Below are 25,642 nucleotides of genomic sequence, written 5' to 3' on the forward strand. Positions count from 1 at the left end.
ATGACGGACGCTGCGGTGACCCTCGTCGCCACCTCCCGCCGTCGCTTCCTGCGCGTGGCCGGCCGCTACTCTCCTTCGACGCGCTACCCATGGTGAGCCCCTCTTCCTCACCTCTATGTTCCTTGTTCTTCTCTTTGTTCCCTGTTCATCTCTCGTTCCTGCTGCTAGTTACATGGATCAATGGATGTTGGGTAGATGGATGTGTGTTGATGTTAGGCATTAGATGTTTTTCTTGATGGATGGTTGAATCGTGCTAGTTGCTCGCTAGATGGATGGTTGAATGGTGCAAGTATGTAGAATTTTTTTGCTACTGTAAAGGGGAGTAATTGGTTCTTTGTTGCTGCTGTGATGGGCAGTAACTGATTCCCTTTTGCTGCTGCTTGGTGCTAATTTGCTGCTGTTAGCTGCTATGAAGGGCAGTAACTGATTCCCTTTTGCTGTTTCTTGGTGCTAATTTGCTGCTTCTAATTTGCTGCAGGGTGCTAATTTGTGCCAATATTTGTCAGTTTTGAAAATTTAGTTTATTCGTTTACTGAAAATTCAGTTAATTCAGTTAGGCACACAAATTTCAGAACTTTGGTGTGCCCTAGTACTTGGTGTTTGTAGAAAACCAGGAGTGTCAATGTGCCCCAGTACTTGATGTTCACTTTTTTTGCTATCTAAATTGAGTGTCATTATTTTGTTTGCACCTGTTCTTATATGGGTGAAACTTCACTTGTTTTTAGGCTAGTGTAGGGTGTTGCTTTATTCTGTAAAGATGATGATCATCTTTTACAGATAACAATTTGTGTGCTAAACAAAGGTTAGGTTCACAGATAGTGCTGCATTGTTGAGTTTTACTCCTTTTGATGTAGTAAATTTATTGATTGGTGTTTATCTTACCCTGTTCCATTGAGTAGTAAATCATTATTGGCTTGTATAGATGTCAGCATGCTCCCTTTCTACTCATATTGGGGTTTTGATTGACATGGCACATTTGCAATGGAGTTTTATATATCTTTAGCATGCTTTAAATTATAAAATTCTAATATTCAGTATTGACAGGTTATTGAGGTAGTTGATATGGACACAAAGCAGTGTTGGTTGTTAGTCTGATATGAATCTAGAAGTGTTGATTTTCCTTGGTATATGTTGTGTTCAGTTTTGGCAGGAGTTCAGAATAGTTAGGCAAAGGTCATGTCTCCGACCATCGTGTCGTGATGATTTTGCAGGTACCCCGAGAGGCTCTTGAGTTTGCTGGAATGTCGATTAACTCCCATTCCGGCAAATTCGGGTACTCCATATGTCCTATTTTCAGCAAAGGTCATGCTGAAATTTTTCGTGAATTTTAGCATGACTTTGGTAAAAATAGGACATATGGGGTACTTGTGACTAATGCATGGGCCAGAGTATCTTAGTACTTAATTAAGTAGGATCAACTGCCCCTTTATTCTTGCTGCATTAAACCATAGGTGGCAATAGAGCCAAGTGATTAGGCCCAACTTAGAATTCTCCTTCCCAGCTTAGCTTTTAGGATTCCTCAGTGTCGACAAACCCTAAATTATAAAACCTTGGCTTTTAGGGTGCCTTGGTGTCGATAAAAACCTAAATGATGAAAGCTTAGGATTTTAGGGTGCCTCCACGTCGACAAACCCTAAATAATAAAAGATTAGCTTTTAGGATGCCTCGGTGTCGACAAACCCTAAATGATGAGACCATGATCTTGTTCCTTGACAATAACCAACTTTTTGACCAAACTTTTTTCCTATTTAGAGCGAAACATGGTCCACAACGATGAGGCCGGCGGTTCGGGCAAGAAATTTTGGGAGCTGTCCCGGGAGATGGAGGAAGAACCTCACCGCTATGAGGACGCCGCAGAAGACACCGATCCTGACTACACAACCCCTAGTGGCATCGGGGATGACACCACTGATGGTGCCGCCGAGGATGCCACCACTGATGATGGCAGCGCACGCACAGAAGGCAGCCAACCGAAGAGGCAACGGAAGGACTGGCGCCCGAACGTGCTCCGCACCATCAAGGAGGAATTTACTGAAGTGAACTCCGACGGGCATCCAACGGCGCCCAAAGAATTAGTCAAGGGGTACTCGCTTTAGCTCGGGTGCATTCTCCGGAGCACCGTCTCGATCAACACCGAGAACCTAAGGCATAAGGACCGAGGGAATTTGTGCAACTTCCTCTTCACAAAGTTGCACGAACGATACAAGTTCCCCGCAGACTTTGTAAACACATGCCTCTCAGGGAATAAAGTGAACAGTGACGCCCTCACGACGATGAGCACGGCCCTATCTACTTGGAGAAGCGCGGTGAAGAGAATGATTGACAAAGGTGATAGTTATGAGAAGATCAAGGCGAAAAATCCTTCGATCATCGAAGATGACTACAAGGAGTTCAAGATCAAGTGCAAGAGCAGCGCAACCTCCGAATCAAGTCAGTGGCGGAAAGAAATGCGGGAGTCGAACTTAGGGGAACACAAACTCGGTCCCGGCGGTTACAGAGTGGCGGAGCCTATATGGGACAAGGAGGACACGGAGCGTGCCGAGCAAGGCCTACCGCCCCGCTTCGAGAAATACCGTGACAAGCAGACCAGGAACTAGTCAGGGCCCGGTACAAGGAGGACCCGGTAACAATGGAGCTTACCACGGATCCGAAGACCAGGGCGCTTGAGCGTGTTCTGTTAAGGAATACACCCCCGCGTAATTAGCTCCATATGGTTGCATTCTAATTAATGAAGCCAAATTTCTAAATGGTTCACATTCCTTCCGCAGGAGACTGAAAGCAGTAGTGCGGGGTCGTCTCAGAGCACCCCTTGGGACATCACTCTTAATAGGGCGTTGAACGTAATGAAAAACAAGGATAAGCTCAGTAAGCCGTCGCCAGCTGGTCGTGTGGCCGGCAAAGGCTTGTCCACAAAATGGTCGTCATACTATAATGCTGGTGGGCGAAGGGAGAGAAAGACCAGCTCGGAAAGCCAGTCACGCGAGATTCAAGAACTCAAGGCACAAGTGGCACGGATTCCGGAGATTGTCCAAGAGCAAGTGCAACAACAACTGGGATCGACGCTCACCACCATTGTGCCTACCTTGATTGAGGGGCTGCAGGCGTGGATTGCGGGTGGCCAACAGGGGCCGCCCCCGGTTCCCAGCTTCACGGCCAGCAACTCGCACAACGCGCAGGCGGCGCCATTGGTGTCTCCGGCGGAGGCGGTATTGGTGTCTCCAACGCCGGCACGGGCATTGGATCTTAATGCAACTGGGTGTACGCCGGCTAGCACCTCGGCAGCAAGCGGCCCCTCCATCAGTTGCACGCCCGCTGTTGGCGGTGCCTCGACATTAGCTGAGCTCGACGCCATCACGGTAACTAATTAAGCCTCTCGGCCGATGACTTCATCTCCTTGCCATTGGCTGGGCATCCCTGACGCCCTACATGTTTTCGTAGGGCGCCGCCGACGTTCCATGCACTCTCGTGCACTTCGTGGGCGGCAAGTTGATCGATGTCGCCAAGGGCAGAATCGTTCAACCAGGCAACCCCGTGTTCCACGGTAATCTGATGCCACCCACCGTGTATAGGGTTGAACTGGTTCGGGTGCTGCCAGGCTGCGACGAGTTGTTACCTCTGATTCGACCCGCTGGGGCCGACGAAGATGATGTGATGACCTTTAGTGCCTGTGTAAGCTGGCCCCTACTTTGGCCGAAGAGCCAGATTCGTGGGGGGGCGGGGGACACCACCCCACAGACAACACTGCCAGTCGTGCCGGCGCCAAGCCATGGCAAGACCGCCACAACGCTACCGGACATGCCGGACATCCCTATGGCACAGGATCCGAACATGCATATGGCACAAGATCCGAACGACGACGACAACGACAACGGTACATTTACCAACATCGATAAGTACTTTGCCAAACATGGGTACGGTGACGAAATCTTTGGGCCTCCTTCTCAAGAACCCAACCCTGAAAAAGACGACCGCGATCATGCTGGTACCGCAGAGAAACCAAATTGCAACATGCGTCGTCTGGCGTTCAGTTCTCAGGAGACGCCTCCAGCTGCCGCCTTCACCGACCCTCAGATAGCCGAGGTGCCAACTATTATCAGCCCCAACACACTCAAGAAGGCGGTCTGTGAGCAGAACTCGATCCCATTACAGCAGAAGAAGAAGGGACGGAAAAGAAAGAGTAACAAGGGTGCCAGCCAGCCGGCACCGAGTACGATCCGTGCTTAGGACGGTCCACCTTCACCTAAGGATATCTCGAGGAGGGTGCATGTGGCGGGTAGGCCAATGCTACCAACTAATCTGCTCAATGCTACAACCGGTGCTATGCGGAGTCTGCATGACAGTGTTCTTTCTTTGGAGAAGCGGTGTCTCTCAGAGAATGATGTGGCATATCCGGTTTTCGTGGCCAAGGTGCCAGAGGGCAAGGGCTTTGTGGATAACGCCATCGGGGGTACGATCGTCCTGCGGTTTGATGACATCTTCCCTATGTTTAACCTTCATCCGCTGCACTACACCTTCGTTCGGCTATTTTCGCTGAGTATGGAGATGCAGATCATTAGAGACAAGACCCCGGGCATCGTGATAGTCGACCCCTTCTACATGCGTGCCAAGATATTGGGCAGCGCTGGGGACCGGCAGGTCGCGAGTTCTTACCTCGAAGGTGTCATTTTGGCAAACCCAGATAAGGATAACTTCCTCGCGCCATAATTTCCCGAGTAAGTCATCCCCTCACCGCCCCATAACATATGATTTCTTAGATTTCGATCTTTCTTTTTTTTTCTAACGTTCCGTGTTTTGTGCAGTGACACACATTGCACACTCATCCTCTTAAGCCCAAAATGTTCCATGGCCACGTATTTCGACTCGGACCGTCAGTCAAAGAAAGACTACACAAATATCAAGAAAGTTCTTGATGATGTTCTCCCCGACTACGCCAGATCTGGAGTCACCTTCACCAGGCTAGTTCGTAGGTACGGCAAGCACGTGTTCGCACACTACGATGTTCCCCTGCGTCAAGCAGCCGCCTGGCGGTCATAAGGATGCCTACTACGCCCTCCATCACATGCGGGCGATCGTACGGGACCATAATCACCTTCTTCTACCAAATAATCTCAAAGATTGGGCCGCAAGATTGTCGGCAATCCAGGATGCGGACATCAGACAAGAATTCTTTCACATCCAGTCGGAGTTTGCGGAAATCATCCATCAAGATGTCCTTCATACCTCGGGGCAGTTCTACCTCAGATATCAACTGTCCAACATTGAGATAGACACAACGCTACAGATGCAGGCTGACAACGCCCGCGATTTTATGACGATCACGAGAGACGGCGGCTTCATTCACGCTCCGGTCCTTGAGTCGAGTCGAAAGTAGTGATGCTATGTGTAGTTCTAAAACATCGATTGGCTCATGTTGTAATTAAACTTCAATGAACTTGTATGTCTCTTTGGTTTGGATAGTCGTTCAACTTATATTTAATCGATGCTATTTATTAGTAGGACCATGAATCATGCTATTAATGTGTGTCTTTTCTCTTCCGATCCTTTTGTTGCATACTTATATATTGCTCATGTATTGTCTGTGAATTATTACTAACGTTTTGTTTGGCTAGTGCATAGAGATGCCGTCGTATGTCGTGTACAAAAGTAAGGTTCCCGGAGTCTACGACGATTGGGAGGAGTGTCGGAGACAGGCTCACCGTTTCAGCGGTAACAGTTACAAAGGGTACACCACTAGGGCGGAGGCGGAAGTTAGATACGCGCGCTATCTAGCGGGAGAGAGGAGGGAGCGGAGGAGGAACCGGATGAAGACCAGTTTCATCGCGATGATGCTCATTGTGATGATCGCAGCTCTCTTCTATGTGATGGTAGTTTAGATGATCGATATCGACTTGTAATGTGAAGACAAACTCGCTACTTGCGGTTTTGAGACTTATAATGTTCTAACTTTGTTCGGTATTTTAAATTCGTAGACTAATATGATGAATTGTATTCGGAGACTAATCTTCTATTGTATTCAATAAATCTGCTGTTTATATATTGTGCTCTCTCTATATTATGTGCAATAATATGTTTTGTAACCTTTGCAAATATCAGAAAAGAAAAAATATAATCTCTAATATTCATACTAATGGCGTACCACTCAGCACACTAATGGCGCACTGCAAAAAGGACTCTAATGGCGCATCATCCACTAGTGCGCCATTAGTATGCCAAAGCACATGGGTAAATGTGGCCCCCTAGGAGGCATACTAATGGCGCACCGTGGGCTATACTAATGGCGCACTGCATGGTGCGCCATTAGTAAAAAATACTAATGGCGTGATACTAGTGGCGCACCTGTAGTGCGCCATTAGTAGGCAAAACAGGTGCGCCACTAGTAGGCCTTTTCCTAGTAGTGACAAAATCTTAATGCGAAAGAACGTCACTTTATATTTCCACTTGTGATATGGAGCTTTATTATGCAGTCTGTCGCTTTTATTTCTTCCATATCACACGATCGTATAAAGCTTATTTCTCCCACACTAATAAGTCATACATATTTAGAGAGCAATTTTTATTGCTTGCACCGATGACAACTTACTTGGAGGATCTTACTCAATCTATAGGTAGGTATGGTGGACTCTCATGGCAAGACTGGTTTAAGGGTATTTGGAAGCACAAGTAGTATCTCTACTTGTTGCGATGAATTTGGCTAGCATGAGGGAGAAAGGCAAGCTCAACCATGTTGGATGATCCATGGCAATATAATTTATCTCAGATGTAAGAAAACATAACCCATTACGTTGTCTTCCTTGTCCAACGTCAACTCTTTAGCATGTCATATTTTAACGAGTGCTCACAATCATAAAATATGTCCAAGATAGTATATTTATATGTGAATACCTCTCTTTCTTTATTACTTCCTATTAATTGCAACGATGACCAAAACTATGCTTGTCAACTCTCAACAACTTTTATTCATCATACTTTTTCTATGTGAGCTCATCACTCTCCATAAGACTCACATGATCTCTTTGTTTCTTTTTATTTCTTTCTTTTGTTCCCTTAGGATGATGGCAAAATAATCAATCCCTTGACTCAACACTAATCTTTATTATATAGCTCACAGACTCGATTACATAGAAGAACTATAAAGCAAAACTCACAACTAGATCATACAAAGACTTTTATTCTACTAGATCAAGATATTACCAAAAGGATCGAACTAAGAAAAATGGTAAAGGTAAAAGTGATGGTGATACGATACCGGGGCACTCCCCCAAGCTTGGCAGTTGCCAAGGGGAGTGCCCATACCCATGTGATTATGTCTCTCTTTTCGGGGATGGTGATGTGATATTCTTGGCGATGATGCCACTCAGGATACGATTCTCGTCCTTGAGCTTATTGACTTGCTGCTTAAGGTCCATTATTTCCTTTCGGAGTTTTCCTATGACAGCCAAATCTCCCTGCACCCAAGGGTGCTGCATAGCTGCGGGAGAACCAGTGACACTCTTTTTCATATTCTCATAAGAAAGAAATCTAACATTGGAAGGGATAACCGAGTTTGGAATAGCCGAGCTCTGCAGTTCTCGCATTGTGAATCCAGCTCGGAAGCGGGAAGTGACTTCTTGATCCTCTTCCCTGGCATCTATCCTCTTCAAGTCAGCCTCCATCTCTTCCTCCGTTGCTGGCCCAAGGAGGTCAACATTATTGTTTGTCATTGATCTCGGTGCCGGATGAGACACCCGGCTCTCCCCGACTGACTCTTGCGAACACATCTTGCTCTAATATGCAGCAGAAACAACTCAAAACACAAATAGAGGGTAATTGCGTGATACGGGAGTCAAAACCCCCGGGAGATTATATAATGAATTTTTACCGACCAAAATATGTGTCGTGTACGAAAACGAAGTCCGGAAAGCGCACGAGGTGCCCACGAGGTAGGGGGGCGCGCCCAGGGGGTAGGCGCACCCTCCACCCTCATGGAGCCCTCGTGTCCTTCCCAGACTGTTTCTTATTTTTCTATTTTTCTAAATATTCCAAAATGGAGAAATATTGCCTTAAAAACTGTTTTGGGGTCGGTTTACTTACCGTACCACATACCTACTCCTTTTTGGAGTCTGTAACGTTCTGGAAAGTGTCCCTTATGTATTCCTCCGGGGTTACGGTTTCAATAATATTGGTTTCAACATTTATGGGATTACCTAAGATATAATGTTTGATTCTTTGACCGTTCACCACCTTCGGATTTGTGCCTTCGAAGTTGTTGATTTTTATGGCACCGGAACTATAGACCTCCTCGATAACATAGGGACCTTCCCATTTAGAGAGAAGTTTCCCTGCAAAAATCTTAAACGAGAGTTGTATAGCAATACATAATCACCTACATTAAACTCACGCTTTTGTATCCTTTTATCATGCCATGTTTTATCTTTTTCTTTAAACAACTTGGCATTTTCGTAGGCTTGGGTTCTCCATTCATCGAGTGAGCTAATATCAAATAACCTGTTCCCACCGGCAAGTTTAAAATCATAATTGATCTCGTTAATATCCCAATATGCTTTGTGTTCTAGTTAGAGAGGTAAATGACATGCTTTTCCGTAAACCATTTTATATGGAGACATACCCATAGGATTTTTATATGCAGTTCTATAGGCCCATAATGCATCATCAAGTTTCTTGGACCAATTCTTTCTAGATCTATTAACAGTCTTTTTCAAAATTAATTTGAGCTCTCTATTACTCAATTCTACTTGACCACTAGACCGTGGGTAATAAGGACATGCAATTCTATGATTAACATCATACTTAGCAAGCATTTTACGGAAAGCACCATGAATAAAATGTGAACCACCATCAGTCATTAAATATCTAGGGACTCCAAATCTTGGAAAAATAACTTCTTTAAGCATTTTAATAGAAGTGTTATGATCAGCACTACTAGTTGGAATAGCTTCTACCCACTTAGTAACGTAATCAACAACAACTAGAATATGTGTATATCCATTAGAGGCAGGAAAATGCCCCATATAGTCAAAGCCCCAAACATCAAATGGTTCAATAACGAGTGAATAGTTCATAGGCATTTCTTGATGTCTACTAATATTACAAATTCTTTGACATTCATCATAAGATAAGACAAACTTATGGGCATCCTTGAAGAGAGTAGGCCAATAAAAACCAGATTGCAATACCTTATGTGCAGTTCTATCTCCAGCATGGTGTCCTCCATAAGCTTCGGAGTGACACTTGCGTAGGATCTCTTCCTGTTCATGCTCAGGTACACAACGTCTAATAACACCATCTACTCCTTCTTTATAAAGATGTGGGTCATCCCAAAAGTAATGCCTCAAATCATAGAAGAACTTTTTCTTTTGCTGGTATGTGACACTAGGTGGTATAAACTTAGCAACAATGTAATTAGCATAATCAGCATACCATGGAGCAGTATGAGAAGCATTTATGACATTTAATTGCTCATCAGGGAAGCTATCATCAATAGGTAGTGGGTCATCAAGCACATTTTCTAACCTAGACAAGTTGTCTCTAACGGGGTTCTCAGTGCCCTTTCTATCAATGATATGTAATTCAAATTCTTGTAGCAAGAGAACCCATCTAATAAGTCTAGGTTTAGCATCTTTCTTTTCCATAAGATATTTAACAGCAGCATGACCAGTGTGAATAGTTACTTTAGAATCAACAATATAAGGTCTAAGCTTATCACAAGCAAATACAACTGCTAAAAATTCTTTCTCAGTAGTAGCATAATTTCTTTGAGCATTGTCTAGGGTTTTACTAGCATATTGAATAACATTTAAATTATTATCAAATCTTTGCCCTAGAATAGCACCTACAGCATAATCACTAGCATCACACATAATTTCAAAGTGTAAATTCCAGTCAGGTGGCTGAACAATAGGTGCAGAGATTAATACTTTCTTAAGTATTTCAAACGCTTCTACACAATCATCATCAAAGACAAATGGTATATCTTTTTGTAATAAATTAGTCAGAGGCCGGGAAATTTTTGAGAAGTCCTTAATGAACCTCCTATAAAATCCAACATGACCAAGGAAACTTCTTATACCTTTGATGTCACTGGGACATGGCTTTATCAACCTTGGCTTTATCAACCTCAATACCTCTTTCAGAAACTTTGTGCCCCAAGACAATACCTTCATTAACCATAAAGTGGCACTTTTCCCAATTCAAGACAAGATTAGTTTCTTTAAATCTCTGCAAAACTCGATCAAGGTTGCTCAAGCAATCATCAAAAGAAGATCCATAGACGGAGAAATCGTCCATGAAAACCTCACAAATCTTTTCACAAAAGTTAGAGAATATAGCCATCATGCATCTTTGAAAGGTAGCAGGTGCATTACATAAACCAAAAGGGATATGTCTATAAGCAAAAGTACCAAAAGGGCAAGTACAAGTAGTCTTTGATTGATCTTTGGCTGACACAGGTATTTGAGAGAAACCAGAATAACCATCTAGAAAGCAAAAATGTGTATGTTTGGATAATCTTTCTAGCATTTGATCGATAAAAGGAAATGGGTAATGATCCTTTTTAGTAGCCTTATTTAATTTGCGAAAATCAATTACCATCCTATAACCTGTAATAATTCTTTGAGGAATCATTTCATCTTTATCATTAGGAACGACAGTAATACCTCCCTTCTTAGGGACACAATGGACAGGACTTACCCACTGACTATCAGCAACAGGATAGATTATACCTGCCTCAAGGAGCTTTGGTATTTCCTTTCTTACCACTTCTTTCATTTTAGGATTCAGCCATCGTTGATGATCACGAACTGGTTTAGCATCTTCTTCCAAATTAACTTTATGTTGGCATAGAGTGGTACTAATGGCCTTAAGATCATCAAGAGTATACCCAATAGCAGGACGGTGCTTCTTCAGAGTTTTCAATAATCTCTCTTCCTCATGCTCTGAAAGGTTAGCACTAATAATAACAGGATATATCTTTTTCTCATCAAGATAAGCATATTTAAGAGTATCAGGTAACGGTTTAAGCTCAAACACGGGATCACCCTTGGGTGGAGGAGGATCCCCTAGGATTTCAACAGGCAAATTGTGTTTCAGAATAGGTTAATGTTTAAAGAATACTTCATCTATTTCCCTTCTTTCATTCATAAAGATGTCATTTTCATGGTCTAGCAAATATTGTTCTAAAGGATCACTAGGAGGTACGGCAATAGAAGCAAGACCAATAATTTCATCCTTACTAGGTAATTCTTCTTCACGGTGTTGTCTACTAAATTTAGAGAAATTAAATTCATGAGTCATATCATCTAAACCGATAGTAAAAACATCCCTTTTGCAATCTATGGTAGCATTAACAGTGTTCAGGAAGGGTCTACCAAATATAATGGGACAAAAGCTATCTTGTGGGGAACCAAGAACAAGAAAATTAGCAGGATATTTAGTATTCCCACACAAGACTTCAACATCTCTAACAATTCCCATTGGTGAAATGGTATCCCTATTGGCAAGTTTAATTGTGACATCAATATCCTCTATCTCGGCATGTGCAATATCATGCATAATTTCTTTGTATAAGGAATAAGGTATTGCGCTAGCACTAGCACCCATATCACATAAGCCATGATAACAATGATATCCTATTTTAATAGAAATAACAGGCATGCCTACCACAGGTTTGTTTTTATCTTTAGCACAAGGTTTAGCAATTCTAGCAGTCTCATTAAGGAAATGAATAACATGCCCATCAATATTATCAGACAAGAGATCTTTAACAATAGCAATATCAGGTTCAACTTTAATTTGCTCATGAGGTGTATAAGTTTCAATATTGCTTTTATGAACCACAGTTGAAGCTTTAGCATGATCCTTTATCCTAACAGGAAAAGGTGGTTTCTCAACATAAGAAGTAGGAACAATAGGATAATTATAAGTGACAATCTTTTCTTCAACTTTAATAGGTGCAACTACTTTTACTTCTATGGGAGGATGATATTTAAACCACTTATCCTTGGGGAGATCAACATAAGTAGCAAAAGATTCGCAGAAAGAAGCTACTATCTCAGAGTCAAGTCCATATTTAGTCCTAAATTTACGGAAAACATCGGTATCCATAAAAGATTTAACACAATCAAACTTAGGTGTCATACCTGACTCCTTGCCTTCATTACCAAATTCCACCTACCAAAGGCGCTTCACTCCCCGGCAACGGTGCCAGAAAAGAGTCTTGATGACCCACAAGTATAGGGGATCTATCGTAGTCCTTTCGATAAGTAAGAGTGTCGAACCCAACGAGGAACATAAGGAAATGATAAGCGGTTTCTAGTAAGGTATTCTCTGCAAGTACTGAAATAAGTGGTAACATATAGTTTTGTGATATGATAATTTGTAATGAGCAACAAGTAACAAAAGTAAATAAAGTGCAGCAAGGTGGCCCAATCCTTTTTGTAGCAAAGGACAAGCCTGGAAAAACTCTTATATAGAGAAAAGCGCTCCCGAGGACACATGGGAATATCGTCAAGCTAGTTTTCATCACGTTCATATGATTCATGTTCGGTACCTTGATAATTTGGTATGTGGGTGGACCAGTGCTTGGGTACTGCCCTTACTTGGACAAGAATCCCACTTATGATTAACCTCTATTGCCAGCATCCGCAACTACAACAAAAGTATGAAGGTAAACCTAGCCATAGCATGAAACATATGGATCCAAATCAGCCCCTTACGAAGCAACACACAAACTAGGGTTTAAGCTTCTGTCACTCTAGCAACCCATCATCTACTTATTACTTCCCAATGCCTACCTCTAGGCCCAAATAATGGTGAAGTGTCATGTAGTCGACGTTCACATAACACAACTAGAGGAGAGACAACATACATCTCATCAAAATATCGAACGAATACAAAATTCACATGACTACTAATAGCAAGACTTCTCCCATGTCCTCGGGAACAAAAGTAACTACTCAAAAAGCATAATCATGTTCATAATCAGAGGGGTATTAATATGCATATAGGATCTGAACATATGATCTTCCACCAAATAAACCAACTAGCCTCAACTATAAGATCGTGCCAACTCAAGAACACAAGAGAGAGAGAGAGATCAAACACATAGCTACTGGTACATACCCTCAGCCCCCAGGTTGAACTACTTCCTCCTCGTCATGGAGAGCGCCCGGATGATGAAGATGGCCACCGGAGAGGGATTCCCCCCTCCGGCAGGGTGCTGGAATGGGTCTAGATTGGTTTTTGGTGGCTACGGAGGCTTCTGGCGGCCGAACTCCCGATCTAGGTTACTTTCTGGAGGTTTATGTATTTATAGGAATTTTTGGCATCGGTCTCATGTCAAGAAGGTGCCCGAGTCATCCACGAGGCAGGCCCACGCGCCTGGGGTGGGTGGGGTGGGTGGGCGCGCCCCCACCCTCATGGACGGCCAGGGACTCTTCTAGACCAACTCTTTTACTCCGGGGTCTTCTTTTGGTCCATAAAAAATCATCAAAAATTGGCACGTCAATTGGACTCCGTTTGGTATTCCTTTTCTGTAAAACTCGAAAACAAGGAAAAACAGAAACTGGCACTGGGCTCTAGGTTAATAGGTTAGTCCCAAAAATCATATAAAATAGCATATAAATGCATATAAAACATCCAAGGTTGATAATATATAGCATGGAACAATAAAAAATTCTAGATACGTTGGAGACGTATCAGCAAATTCATATTCATAATACTCAATCCAGCACAAAGAACTTTAAAGTGTGCCCCAAGATTTCTACCGGAGAAACAAAGACAAGAACGTGCAACAACCCCTATGCATAGATTACCCCAATGCCACTACGGGAATCCGTGAGTTGAATGCCAAAACATATATCAAGTGAATCAATACGATACCCCATTGTCACCACAAGTATTCAATTGCAAGACATATATCAAGTGCTCTCAAATTCACAAAAGTATTCAATCCGATAACAACGAAATCTCAAAGGGAAAAGCTCATTCATCACAACAAGATAGAGAGGGGAAAACACCATATGATCCAACTATATTAACAAAGCCCGTGATACATCAAGATCGTGACATCTCAAGAACATGAGAGAGAGAGAGATTAAACACATAGCTACTAGTACAAACCCTCAGCCCCGAGGGTGGACTACTCCTTCCTCATCATGGTGGCCACTGGGATGATGAAGATGGCCACCAGAGGTGATTCCCCCCTCTGGCAGGGTGCCGGAAAGGGTCTAGATTGGTTTTCGATGGATATAGAGCCTTACGATGGTGGAACTTCTGATCTAGGTTAACCCCGAGGGTTTTTGGAATATTTGGGAATTTATAGGGAAAGAGGGGGTGCGGGAGGCCACCTACTTGGGCACAACCCACCTGGGCGCGCCTGGGCCCCCAGGCGCGCCCTGGTGGGTTGTGCCCCTCTCGGGGCACCCCCCCGAGGTGCTGCTCTGGCCCATTGGTGGTCTTCTGGACCATAAAAAATCCATAAAAAGTTTCGTGTTGTTTGGACTCCTTTTGATATTGATTTCCTGTGATGTAAAAAACAAGCAAAAAATAGCAACTGGCACGGGGCACTGGGTCAATAGCTTAGTCCCAAAAGATGATATAAAGTTGCTATAAAATGATTGTAAAACATCCAAGAATGATAAAATAACAGCATGAATACTTCATAAATTATAGATACATTGGAGATGTATCAGCATCCCCAAGCTTAATTCCTACTCGTTCTCGAGTAGGTAAATGATAAAAGAAATAATGTATGAAGTGTGAATGCTAGCAAAGTGCACAAGTTTGATCAATGATAATTTCAATCACTTTTCCTAGCATCATAACAACAATTCTTTCTTATAAAACATCTCATGTTAAAATAGCAGCCAATTCACATGTCAAGGTTCAAACAATGAACTCTCTTGAAACTCAACAACCTATGTTCTTAGTCACCAAGCAATTGCAATTCAACTTATTCAACGGAGTTTAAGTAAGAGCTCCACATACTCAACCATCTTATAGTCTTCTATGATTGCTAACACTCACGAGCAAAACGTTTCAACCAGACACATAGAAAGATACGGGCTTATTGTTTTGCCTCCCAACGTATTCACCTCAAGGGTGATGTCAACAATAATAACTCATGCTACCCATATTCAGCTGGACATATGTGCCTAGATCTTTCCTCTCCACATGATGCTTGCCAAAAGAGAAAAATAAAAAGGAATAGAGAGAGAAACTTTGACTCTTTGCCTAAAAGTAAATACATAAAAGTAAAAGATAGACCCTTCGCAGAGGGAAGCAGAGGTTGCCATGCGCTTATTTGTTTGTATGCTCAACCCCTTTGTGAAAAAGAACGTCACATTATATTGCCACTTGTGATAGCAACCTTTATTATACAGTCTGTCGCTTTTATTCTTTGCCATCACAAGTTCATACAACGCTCAATTTTCTATTACACTAAATGATGTCACACTTTTCGAAGCAATTTTTATTGCCTTATTGCACTGATGACAACTTACTTGAAGGATCTTATTCAATCTTTAGGTAGGTATGGTGGACTCTTGAAAATAAGATTTGGGTTTAAGGGTTTTTGGATGCACAAGTAGTATCTCTACTTGGTGCGGAATTTTTGGCTAGCAAAGATGGGGGGCAAGCACCACATGTTGAAGGATCTATGACAATATAGCTTCTGTGTGAATATGAACAAATATAAATCATTACGTTGTCTTCCTTGTCCAATGTCAACAATTTTGGCATATAATATTTTGATGGGGGCTCACAATCACAAAAGATTTCCAATATAGTGTATTTATATGTGAAAGTTCTCTTCCTTATACTAATTATTTGTGAATTGCTTGTATGACCAATATTGTGATTGTCAAGCCTCAAAATATTGCACTTTCTAAACCCAATGTGAAGCTACCACTAGGCATGATATGATTTCAACTTCATGAAATTCAATTTATTCAAAAATTTACTCATAGGATATAAGTGAAGCACAAGAGCAAATGACAAGTGATGGTAGCTGCAACTACGTCGGTATTTCCCTGGAGAGGGAGGGATGATGTAGCACAGCAACGGTAGGTATTTCCCTCGGTTATGAAACCAAGGTATCGAAACAATAGGATAACCAAGAAACACAATGTAAACAGCACCTGCACACAAACAACAACACCTCGCAACCTGACGAGTTAAAGGGGTTGTCAATCCCTTCTGGGGTACGGTGCCTCAAGATAGGCAAGCGGACGTGAGGTAAATTGTAGTAGATTGATAGATCGTACGCCAAATAAAATAAATAAAGATAAAATGCAGCAAGGTATTTTTGTATTTTTTTTGTTTAATAGATATGAATAAAAATGCAAGAGAAAAGTAAATCACAAGGCAAATATATGAGAAAGAACACCCGGGGGCCGTAGGTTTCACTAGTGGCTTCTCTCGAGAAAAATAGCAAATGGTGGGTAAACAAATTACTGTTGGGCAATTGATAGAACTTCAAATAATTATGACAATATCCAGGCAATGATCATTACATAGGCATCACGTCCAAGATTAGTAGACCGACTCCTGCCTGCATCTACTACTATTACTCCACACATCGACCGCTATCCAGCATGCATCTAGTGTATTAAGTTCATGGAAAAACTGAGTAACACAATAAAAACGATTACATGATGTAAAAAATATTCATTTATCTATATGGCGGTAGATATAGATCTCATCTTTTTATCCTTACTAGCAATGATACATACGTGTCGGTTCCCTTTCTATCACAGGGATCGAGCACCGTAAGATCGAACCCACTACCGGGCACCTCTTCCCATTGCAAGATAAATAGATCAAGTTGGCCAAACAAAATCCAAATATCAGAGAAGAAATACGAGGCTATAAGAGATCATGCATATAAGAGATCAAAGAAACTCAAATAACTTTCATGGATATAAAAAGATATAACTGATCATAAACTTGAAGTTCATCAGATCTCAACAAACACATCACAAAAGAGTTACATCATATGGATCTCCAAGAGACAATTGTATTGAGAATTCAGAGAGAGAGAGAGAGAAAGCCATCTAGCTACTAACTACGGACCCGAAGGTCTACAAAGAACTACTCACGCATCATCGGAGAGGCACCAATGGAAGTGGTGAACCCCTCCGTGATGGTGTCTAGATTGGATCTGGTGGTTCTGGACTCTACGACGGCTGGATGAGTATTTCGTCGACTCCCCTAGGGTTATGGTATTTTTTAGGGTATTTATAGAGCAAAGAGGCGGTCCAGGGGCTCCTGGCACGCCCTGGTGGGTTGTCCCCTCCTCGGGACTCCTCCCAGGTGCAACCAAGGCCCACCTACTTCCTTTTGGCCCATAAAAAATCATCATGAAGTTTCATGGCATTTGGATTCCGTTTGATATTGATTTCCTACGATGTAAAAAACATGGAAAAAACAACAACTGTCACTTGGCGCTATGTCAATAGGTTAGTACCAAAAAATGATATAAAATGATTATAAAACATCCAAGATTGATAATAAAACAGCATGGAACAATAAAAAATTATAGATATGTTGGAGATGTGTCAGCATCCCCAAGCTTAACTCCTACTCGTCCTCGAGTAGCTACGTGATAATAACAGAACTTTTGATGTGGAGTGTTGTTCATCAAGTCATGTCATTTTATTTTCATTATAGCATGGACATTTGGACTTTTATGTGATTCAAAACAATAGTCTAGTTTTGTCATAATAATTTATATACTCAAGCATATCAACAAGCAACCATATCTTTAGAAATATCAACGCTAAAATAAGTTATCCCTAGCCCATCATGCTCAAACATTGATCCATTCATGAAACACACTCGAATATTAACTACACCCAATACTTGAGCAAGATCATATTGCCTCCTAGTTGGTGCTTTTTATTAGAGAAGATGGAGACTCAAATTTCAAAGTAAAAATTGCATAAAGTAAAAGAAAGGCCCTTTGCAGAGGGAAGTAGGGATTTGTAGAGGTGCCAGAGCTCAAAGCGAAAAATTAGAGATAAAAACATTTTGGGAGGTGTATCCATCCCACCAACGGAAACGACTTAGAGTTCCCAACACTTTCCATGCTAGATATGCCATAGGCGGTTCTCAAATAGAAAATAAAGTTTATTCCTTTTTCTACCATTCTTTCACTTTCCATGGCTAACTGTATCCATGGGTGCCCTCCATACCAACACTTTCCAAGGAATTTTTTATTTGACGACATAAAGTAAATATTTTTTGCATTTCGGGACTGGGCATCCCTAAGACCTTTGCCTTACTCTCGTGCAATGGCAAATGAATAAACACTCATCTTGAGAATAACACATCCAACATGGAAAATATTAGCCACCCATTATCGTTCTGCGAGCGAAACAAACACACAAAAGAGAAGTTTATTTTGAAAATTAGAGATGGCACATGCAAATTTGCTTAGAACGACAAAATAATACAGCATATAGGTAGATATAGTGGACTCATGTGGCAAAACTGTTTTAAAGGATTTTGGATGCACAAATAGAGATCATACTTGGTGCAAATTGAAGGCTAGCAAAAGATTGGGAAGCGACCAACCAAGAAACCAATGAACTCATAAGCAAGCATTAATCATAATTAACACCGAATAATGCACCACAAGTAGGATATAATTTTCATTACTTGATTATTGACTTTCATGCATGCATAGGGAATCACAAACCTTATCACCAATATTATTACTAGAGCACAATTACTCATGAACATAACTCACATATCACATCATCATATCTCAAAACTATTACTAAGAATCAAGTTTATTTTGTCCAATGATCTTCATGAAATTTTCTTTTACTTTATCCTTCTTGGATATCTATCACTTTGGGACTAAATTTTATGTGTTGCTTTTCATAAGCTCAAACAAATATAAGTGAAGATCATGAACATAAAATTTTTTCTTTCTCTGAAAATAATTTAAGTGAAGCAAGAGAGAATTTCTTCAAAAATAACAAAGCACACCGTGCTAAAAAAGATACAAGTGAAGCACTAGAGCGAGTCCTAGCTCATAAAAGATTTAAGTGAAGCATAGAGAGTAATTCTAACAAGTCATGATATAATTTTGGCTCTCTCAAATAGGTGTGTCCAGCAAAGACTGATGACTAAAAACACAAAATAAAACAAGCACAGACTCATATCATACAAGACGCTCCAAGCAAAACACATATCATGTGACGAATAAAAATATAGCCTCGAGTAAAATACCGATAATTGTTGGAAGAGAGTGGGGATGCCACTCGGGGGCATCCCCAAGTTTAGTTGGTTGCTCATTCTTGGATAATAGCTTGGGATTCCGGGGCATCCCCAAGCTTAGGCTTTTACATCCTTCCTTCATCCATCGTAAGATAACCCAAAACTTGAAAACTTCAATCACACAAAACTCAACAAAATCTTCGTGAGATCCGTTAGTGTACGACCATCCCGGTGCGGCCATCGCTCGAAAAACAAGTAGGAGCACTGCTTGCCTGGAAAGCCACCCTCAGCAACCAAAGCCAGGACTCCCTGCAATCCTGGGGAAACATGTCGTCAGCTCCTTGTGGTTGGCGTGGAATCCGATGCGCTATACCGACAACATGACGACACCGACATCGGTGCCGGCCTGTTATCACCGGTGTCTCTCTATGGGGGTTGAAGCTAAGAGGATCGCTGGAGTCCATGGACTTCTCGACCTTGAGTACCTTGGCGACCCTCGACCTCTCGCACAACCAGCTCGCTGGGAGCATTCCTTCAAGTATCGAGCATCTTAGAGAGCTCCATGCTCTATTTCTGCATGACAATCAAATAAGAGGCTCAATTCCACCTGCTTTAGCAAACCTCACAAAACTCACAACCCTGCGTCTTTCCAATAATAAGCTTGTAGGATCAGTTCCTTGAGAAATTGGAAATTTAGGTATGCTGAAAGAGCTCAATATTAGAGTAAACCAACTAGAAGATTATATTCCAACTAGTATAGGAAACTTGACACAGCTAACAACTCTTCATCTTCATACTAACAAGTTCATCGGACCCATCCCTTGGGAAATAAGGAATTTAGTAAAACCTGGAGGATTTGCAACTCGGCTTGAACAAACTTACAGGATCCATACCAGCATATTTGGGAAATTTGACTAAGCTCACGGCCTTGTATCTCTGGGATAACAACTTGTTTGCCCACATCCCTGAAGAACTAGGTCGTTTGATCAACTTGGAGGAATTGGCGCTTTCTCACAACACACTATCAGGCCACATCCCTCCAGAACTAGGTCATTTGATCAACTTAGAGAAATTGGGGCTTTATGAAAACAGACTAACATGCCACATCCCTCTAGAACTAGGTCGTTTGATCAACTTGGAGATATTGTGGCTTGATGACAACACACTAACAGGTCCCATCCCAAATAGCATAGGGAATTTGACTAAGGTCACTTCCATAGATTTAATTTTTAACCAACTTTCTGGACACATTCCTCCAAAAATTGGCAGGTTAATGAGATTGGATACGTTCCAAGCTTCTCATAACAATCTCTCTAGTGACTTGCCATCAGGTATTTGTGGGAGAGGCCAGCTGCAGCATTTCACCGTCGATGGCAATGACTTGGTTGGTCCCTTGCCTACAAGCTGTAGAAGCTGTAGAAGCCTAGTAAGAGTTCGCCTTGAGGGAAATCAGCTCGAAGGAGATATCTCCAAGATGGGAGTTCACCCGAATCTTGTCTATATTGATATCAGTTCAAATAGACTATTTGGTCAACTTTCTGATGGTTGGGGCGAGTGCCACAACCTTACCATGTTGCGTGCCTCAAACAACAATATCACATGATTCATACCACGAAGCATAGGGCAATTATCACTGTTGCAGATACTTGATGTTTCCTCAAATAAACTTGAAGGGAATATTCCACCAGAAATTGGTGGTCTATCAGTACTGTTCAATCTAAGCCTTGGTAATAACTTGCTTCAAGGAAGTATTCCAGAAGTAATTGGCACATTGAAAGCATTGGAGTATCTGGATTTATCTTCAAACAACTTGAGTGGGTCGATACACGGGCCCATTGAGCATTGCTCCAAGCTTCGCACTCTAAAGTTGAGTCATAATCACCTCAATAGCAACATTCCAATCGAACTAGGGATGTTGGTAAACATACAAGATTTGTTGGATCTAAGTGACAATTCATTCAAAGGCAAGATACCAAGTCAGCTAGGTAGCCTGAACAAGCTTGAGAACTTGAATCTTTCACACAATGCATTGAACGGCATCCTTTCGTCATCATTTCAGAGCCTAGTCAGCCTCTTATCCATGGATGTGTCATACAACAAACTGGAAGGGCCGATTCCACGAAGTGTGTTCTTTGAAGATGCTCCAGTTGAAGGGTTCTTGCACAATAATCAACTATGTGGTGTAGTTAAAGGTTCGCCTTCTTGTGAAATTACTGAAAATCATGGACAACATAAGAATTCCAAAGTTGTTTTACTAGCTATAATTCCTGCTACTATAACTCTTGTGTTCATCACCACAGTAGTAACACTATTGAGATACGAAAGGAAGAAATATAGCGCAGGAAGTGGTAATGACTTGCAACAGACAAAGTTATTCGCCATCTGGAACTTTGATGGACAAGATCTGTACAAAAATATTGTTGACGCCATGGAGAATTTCAGTGATAGTCACTGCATTGGAACTGGAGGTAGTGGGTTAGTGTATATAGCTGAGTTACCTAGTGGTGAAATATTTGCGGTGAAGAAGATCCATCTGATGGAAGATGATGAGTCATTTGATCATGAAATAGATGCATTGATTCATATTCGGCATCGGAACATTGTGAAGTTATTTGGCTACTGTTCTACACCTCGGGGAAGATTTCTAGTGTACGAATACATGGACAGAGGAAGCTTAGCAGAATCTTTAAAGAACAAGGAAAGTATAGCTGAATTGGATTGGATAAGAAGGTTAAATATAATCAATGATGTTTCTCATGCTTTATCTTACATGCATCATGATTGCTTTGCACTGATAGTCCATAGAGACATATCAAGCAGCAACATTTTGCTTGATCTAGAATTCAGAGCATGCATCTCTGATTTTGGTATAGCCAAAATACTATCTGCGGATGATTCAAACTGCACAAGGCTTGCTGGGAAAAAAGGGTATCTTGCCCTAGGTAAAATGAACTCTATTTCTGTTAGATCTGTGTGTTGTAATGCTTTCTTTCTCATCCGATCAAATATGAAATTTGTATGTTTGTTCTGCTAAGGGTGCCAAGCAGTAGCGAATAACATACTAATTTGTACAAATATCCTTTTTTTGTTTAATCAGTTATTCTATCATAGTTTTGTTTATCAACTACACTTTGTTTGTCTGTACTCTCTAGTCTGTACAATCGACATTGCCAACAGTGATTGAGCCGATATGTTTAGCAGTTGGGTAATAATAGACCATTGTTGTCTGGTCCTCTAGATTCAGTTTCTTGAAGTGTCCGAGAAATCTAACCCTTCAATATTGGTGTGGCAGAGCTTGGATACTCAACAAGGGTGATAGAGAAACGCGACGTCTATAGTTTTGGAGTGCTCACGCTAGAGTTGTTCATGGGACACCATCCAGGTGATTTTCTTTCATCCATGGCCGATAAGAGTACATCACTCAATGATTTGTTGGACATCCGGCTCCCACTCCCTGCGGCTGAGGTCGCAAGAAAACTATTCAAAGTGATCGTGTTTGCTGTTCGGTGCATAGAACCAAATCCATCACGCCGTCCAACAATGCAACAAGCAATCAAGGTGTTCACTGCAGCTGGAGGACCTGATAATCATGTTGATCATCTGCATACTGGCATTGTTATCCCTGCCTGCTTGTCGTGAATGTTCTTAGCAAATTGATGTTTTTTGCGTTGACTAGACACTGTTTGTAATAAATCTTCGGTACGACAGTTTGTTGCATCATTAGCTTCGCGCCATGTACTATTTATGTTAGTTGTAAGCGATGGAGAATAACCAGCTAGTAGCTACCTTTAAATTTTTGCATAGCAGGGCCCCTGCTATGTCTTCAAGGCAATACTAATATTTCATTTTTATCCTCTGTTGGACGATGTAGGAGCCCATTCAACTGGTAATTTCATATGCCTGAGTTATATTGGCGTGCTGATTTCTTTTACGCTGTGTTTTGATGTAGGAAAAATTGCTTGGAATTGAATTAGGTTGGAAATTCCAAATCTAAGATGGAAAGGAAATGGGCTCCAATTTGAATTCTATTGTTTGGATGTGCATGGAATTTATTGTTGGAATTAGAGGGTAGCACTCAATTCCAATTGCTGTTTGGATGTACAAACGATGGAATTGGATGTTTTTTGAGTTTGGACAATGTAAAATTCTGTACATGTATGAAAAAAAGTATTATGTGTATATTTTAATATATATATTATTTTACACATATAATAACATTAAAATGTTCTGAATAAGGTCAAAACTATAACACAAGTAGAAATAAATATGGAAAAAGGAAGGATGCCAGAAAATAGTTTTAAAGTACCAAGAAAACAACATGGATAATAATTTTGGTAGTTTATGTCTCTTACACATAGCACAAGTAGATAGTTTTATGTCTCTTACACATAGCACAAGTGGATAGTTCGCAAACAAGAGTCCATACATCAACTAAACATGATAGTAACAATTAATCGAAGGTCAAGAGCCATGGCTTCCTTAACTCCTCGGGTAGCGCCATGAGTGCTTCAAACAAACGCTCATTGTCAATTTTCCATAAGCTCTCAGCATATCACTATCTTCCAAATCTGGTACCTTCATTAGTGCAGGAAGGATTTCTGTTGGAGGAGTCACTTAGGCATAGGAAGTGGCTCGGTTGTCTTCAAAGCATCATCAAAAGACATCTTCATCTTTCCCATCGTGCACAAGATAGCATCCCAGTGCGTTGCCTCTTCTGAGGCACCTCAGGAGCTTCTTCAACAACAGGTGTGTCTTGTGGTTCTTGAACACATTCAGCTCCTGTCCTAGCACCGGCACCGGTCGCATGATCATTTGAATATATGACATTGATAGACTCCCAATTGTGCACTACCTTGTTCCTATAGGCACGTGCTTACTTGTTAGCCTACTCAAAACACACAAATGAGATGATATTAAAGTTGCAAAAATAACCACAAAATAGATTTGGTGTTAAGTACCTTCACATATCGAGACCACACTTCTTCACTATCAACTGACACCATGTTCTTTACCCAATCCCATCCAAAGCCACTCTGTGCAAGCATCTTGGTAATGATCTCATACTGCTTGTCAAATGTTTTGATTCTTCCTGTTATGTTTTCCTTTGTAATGTCAACATCACATGTATCCTTGACATGCTTAATGCAAGCATTATACACATGTGGCTTCCAACCATTTTGAGCACGGTCACCATTGTTGTGATGTTCAACAAGGACGACCAACAATGCCATGTCCATCTCAGGAGTCCATGTAAGGAAAACTCTACTTTTTTTCCTTTTGTTTCGACCATGCTTCTACAAGTAAAATAAATGAATGTGCATAAAAGTAAGAACAAAAGAGCAAGCTCGAGTAAGGTAAACATATATATTAGTACGAACAAAAGATGAAGCATGTACAACCCATAACACACAAGGCACCATCACAGCCAGCATGCTACCACACAAAAAATGGCACCATCACCAAGCTAGAGCAAAAAAGGCACCATCAGCTAGCTATCTACTCCACCGGTACTTATCTACTCGATCTCTAGTTCTCCATGCGCCACAAGGTACTCAACATACATCTCATTCGCAAATTGCTGCCTAAAATTGGACCATGCATTTGTTTGTTGGACACTTCTAATGAAAGTAGCATCATCTACAAGGTTCAGGAGTCATAGCCGCTAGCTCAGCGTCGACTTCCGGAAGCAACAAATTATCTCTCATATGCTGCCTATCCCTTGCGTAGTTGTGTAACACACAACACGCATTAATAAGACGAATCTACAAATATTTAATTTATCATCAAAGAAGGAACACATGATGCCTATTTGAACAATCAAATGGACATGTGTTACCTGGTCCTCTAAGTCAAAGAAAGAACAAGAACGCAAGATGGTCCATTTTTTCTTCAACAAGCCAAAGGTTCTCTCCACAACATTTCTAGCACGAGCATGTCACAAGTTATACAACTCTCTTTCGTTTTGGGGTTGTTGTTGACTTGCCACCCACTCTTTCATGTGGTACCAAGTGGATCTGAATGGAGATAGAAATCCAGGTCCATTGGTATAGCCAGCATCAACATGATAGTACTTTCCTATTGACAAGTACGTAAGTTAGCTAACAAGTACATATGAGAAATGAAACGCAAAGAGAAAGAGTCATACCCTGTGGTACAACAAATTCATCTTCGCGGTCGATTCTCATAGCATCTTTTAGCACTCTCGAGTTCGATGACGAACCCTCCCAACCAGGTAGAACATAGAGAAATTTCAGGTTCCAGTCAACCACACCTAGCATGTTAGTGCTGATATCTTGGTGCCTATTCCTATACCTCCCTTTGTCAGCGGCATTAACAAACACCGGAATATGACACCCATCTAGTGCTCCAAGTGCATCAGGAAACCACTTCCACTTGTAATCATCGGGAGGGGTGATAGAAG

At 41.5% G+C, this 25,642-nt stretch overlaps 2 pseudogenes; one reads left to right on the forward strand and one right to left on the reverse strand.

Annotated features, from left to right (window-relative positions):
* On the forward strand, positions 1-23,043 carry LOC125526596 (uncharacterized; annotated as a pseudogene).
* A 628-nt stretch (positions 23,044-23,671) lies between these two features.
* On the reverse strand, positions 23,672-24,500 carry LOC125516135 (uncharacterized; annotated as a pseudogene).
* Positions 24,501-25,642: the final 1,142 nt, after the last annotated feature.

This window comes from Triticum urartu, chromosome 5A (genome assembly GCF_056163025.1).
Source record: "Triticum urartu cultivar PI428250 chromosome 5A, HENAU_Tu73, whole genome shotgun sequence".
Lineage (NCBI taxonomy): Eukaryota > Viridiplantae > Streptophyta > Magnoliopsida > Poales > Poaceae > Triticum > Triticum urartu.